The sequence below is a fragment of the Triticum aestivum genome, chromosome 5A (genome assembly GCF_018294505.1).
Source record: "Triticum aestivum cultivar Chinese Spring chromosome 5A, IWGSC CS RefSeq v2.1, whole genome shotgun sequence".
In the NCBI taxonomy this organism is placed as follows: domain Eukaryota; kingdom Viridiplantae; phylum Streptophyta; class Magnoliopsida; order Poales; family Poaceae; genus Triticum; species Triticum aestivum.
In genome coordinates, this window is record NC_057806.1 from 270,950,015 (window position 1) to 270,954,000 (window position 3,986).

Here is a 3,986-nt window from a genome sequence, read left to right on the forward strand (position 1 = left end):
GAGCTCTTCGCAATGCTGAAAGCTGCGGAGGTAGAAATCAAGAAGGAGCATCAAGTGTTGATGGTTAACAAGACCACTAGTTTCAAGAAAAAGGGCAAAGGGAAGAAGAAGGGGAACTTCAAGAAGAACGGCAAGCAAGTTGCTGCTCAAGAGAAGAAACCCAAGTCTGGACCTAAGCCTGAAACTGAGTGCTTCTACTGCAAGCAGACTGGTCACTGGAAGCGGAACTGCCCCAAGTATTTGGCGGATAAGAAGGATGGCAAGGTGAACAAAGGTATATGTGATATACATGTTATTGATGTGTACCTTACTAGAGCTCGCAGTAGCACCTGGGTATTTGATACTGGTTCTGTTGCTAATATTTGCAACTCGAAACAGGGACTACGGAATAAGCGGGCACTGGCAAAGGACGAGGTGACGATGCGCGTGGGAAACGGTTCCAAAGTCGATGTGATCGCGGTCGGCACGCTACCTCTACATCTACCTTCGGGATTAATATTAGACCTAAATAATTGTTATTTGGTGCCAGCGTTGAGCATGAACATTATATCTGGATCTTGTTTGATGCGAGACGGTTATTCATTTAAATCAGAGAATAATGGTTGTTCTATTTATATGAGTAATATCTTTTATGGTCATGCACCTTTGAAGAGTGGTCTATTTTTGATGAATCTCGATAGTAGTGATACACATATTCATAATGTTGAAGCCAAAAGATGCAGAGTTGATAATGAAAGTGCAACTTATTTGTGGCACTGTCGTTTAGGTCATATCGGTGTAAAGCGCATGAAGAAACTCCATACTGATGGACTTTTGGAACCACTTGATTATGAATCACTTGGTACTTGCGAACCGTGCCTCATGGGCAAGATGACTAAAACACCGTTCTCCGGTACTATGGAGAGAGCAACAGATTTGTTGGAAATCATACATACCGATGTATGTGGTCCGATGAATATTGAGGCTCGTGGCGGATATCGTTATTTTCTCACCTTCACAGATGACTTAAGCAGATATGGGTATATCTACTTAATGAAACATAAGTCTGAAACATTTGAAAAGTTCAAAGAATTTCAGAGTGAAGTTGAAAATCATCGTAACAAGAAAATAAAGTTTCTACGATCTGATCGTGGAGGAGAATATTTGAGTTACGAGTTTGGTGTACATTTGAAAAATTGTGGAATAGTTTCGCAACTCACGCCACCCGGAACACCACAGCGTAATGGTGTGTCCGAACGTCGTAATCGTACTTTACTAGATATGGTGCGATCTATGATGTCTCTTACTGATTTACCGCTATCGTTTTGGGGTTATGCTTTAGAGACGGCCGCATTCACGTTAAATAGGGCACCATCAAAATCCGTTGAGACGACGCCTTATGAACTGTGGTTTGGCAAGAAACCAAAGTTGTCGTTTCTTAAAGTTTGGGGCTGCGATGCTTATGTGAAAAAGCTTCAACCTGATAAGCTCGAACCCAAATCGGAGAAATGTGTCTTCATAGGATACCCAAAGGAGACTGTTGGGTACACCTTCTATCACAGATCCGAAGGCAAGACATTCGTTGCTAAGAATGGATCCTTTCTAGAGAAGGAGTTTCTCTCGAAAGAAGTGAGTGGGAGGAAAGTAGAACTTGACGAGGTAACTGTACCTGCTCCTTTATTGGAAAGTAGTACATCACAGAAAACTGTTTCTGCGACACCTACACCAATAAGTGAGGAAGCTAATGATGATGGTCATGAAACTTCAGATCAAGATACTACTGAACCTCGTAGATCAACCAGAGTAAGATCCGCGCCAGAGTGGTACGGTAATCCTGTTCTGGAAATCATGCTACTAGATCATGATGAACCTACGAACTATGAAGAAGCGATGGTGAGCCCAGATTCCGCAAAGTGGCTTGAAGCCATGAAATCTGAGATGGGATCCATGTATGAGAACAAAGTATGGACTTTGGTTGACTTGCCCGATGATCGGCAAGCAATTGAGAATAAATGGATCTTCAAGAAGAAGACTGACGCTGATGGTAATGTTACTGTCTACAAAGCTCGACTTGTCGCGAAAGGTTTTCGGCAAGTTCAAGGGATTGACTACGATGAGACCTTCTCACCCGTAGCGATGCTTAAGTCCGTCCGAATCATGTTAGCAATTGCCGCATTTTATGATTATGAAATTTGGCAAATGGATGTCAAAACTGCATTCCTGAATGGATTTCTGGAAGAAGAGTTGTATATGATGCAACCAGAAGGTTTTGTCGATCCAAAAGGAGCTAACAAAGTGTGCAAGCTCCAGCGATCCATTTATGGACTGGTGCAAGCCTCTCGGAGTTGGAATAAACGCTTTGATAGTGTGATCAAAGCATTTGGTTTTATACAGACTTTCGGAGAAGCCTGTATTTACAAGAAAGTGAGTGGGAGCTCTGTAGCATTTCTGATATTATATGTGGATGACATATTACTAATTGGAAATGATATAGAATTTCTGGATAGCATAAAGGGATACTTGAATAAGAGTTTTTCAATGAAAGACCTCGGTGAAGCTGCTTACATATTAGGCATAAAGATCTATAGAGATAGATCAAAACGCTTAATTGGACTTTCACAAACAACATACCTTGACAAATTTTTGAAGAAGTTCAAAATGGATCAAGCAAAGAAAGGATTCTTGCCTGTGTTACAAGGTGTGAAATTGAGTAAGACTCAATGCCCGACCACTGCAGAAGATAGAGAGAATATGAAAGATGTTCCCTATGCATCAGCGATAGGATCTATCATGTATGCAATGCTGTGTACCAGACCTGATGTGTGCCTTGCTATAAGTCTAGCAGGGAGGTACCAAAGTAATCCAGGAGTGGATCACTGGACAGCGGTCAAGAACATCCTGAAATACCTGAAAAGGACTAAGGATATGTTTCTCGTATATGGAGGTGACAAAGAGCTCGTCGTAAATGGTTACGTTGATGCAAGCTTTGACACTGATCCGGACGATTCTAAATCGCAAACCGGATACGTGTTTACATTAAACGGTGGAGCTGTCAGTTGGTGCAGTTCTAAACAAAGCGTCGTAGCAGGATCTACATGTGAAGCGGAGTACATAGCTGCTTCGGAAGCAGCGAACGAAGGAGTCTGGATGAAGGAGTTCATATCCGATCTAGGTGTCATACCTAGTGCATCGGGTCCAATGAAAATCTTTTGTGACAATACTGGTGCAATTGCCTTGGCAAAGGAATCCAGATTTCACAAGAGAACCAAGCACATCAAGAGACGCTTCAATTCCATCCGGGATCTAGTCCAGGTGGGAGACATAGAGATTTGCAAGATACATACGGATCTGAATGTTGCAGACCCGTTGACTAAGCCTCTACCACGAGCAAAACATGATCAGCACCAAGGCTCCATGGGTGTTAGAATCATTACGGTGTAATCTAGATTATTGACTCTAGTGCAAGTGGGAGACTGAAGGAAATATGCCCTAGAGGCAATAATAAAGTTATTATTTATTTCCTTATAATCATGATAAAGGTTTATTATTCATGCTAGAATTGTATTAACCGGAAACATAATACATGTGTGAATACATAGACAAACAAAGTGTCACTAGTATGCCTCTACTTGACTAGCTCGTTAATCAAAGATGGTTATGTTTCCTAACCATGAACAATGAGTTGTTATTTGATTAACGGGATCACATCATTAAGAGAATGATCTGATTGACATGACCCATTCCATTAGCTTAGCACCCGATCGTTTAGTATGTTGCTATTGCTTTCTTCATGACTTATACATGTTCCTGTAACTATGAGATTATGCAACTCCCGTTTACCGGAGGAACACTTTGGGTACTACCAAACGTCACAACGTAACTGGGTGATTATAAAGGAGTACTACAGGTGTCTCCAAAGGTACATGTTGGGTTGGCGTATTTCGAGATTAGGTTTTGTCACTCCGATTGTCGGAGAGGTATCTCTGGGCCCTCTCGGTAATGCACAT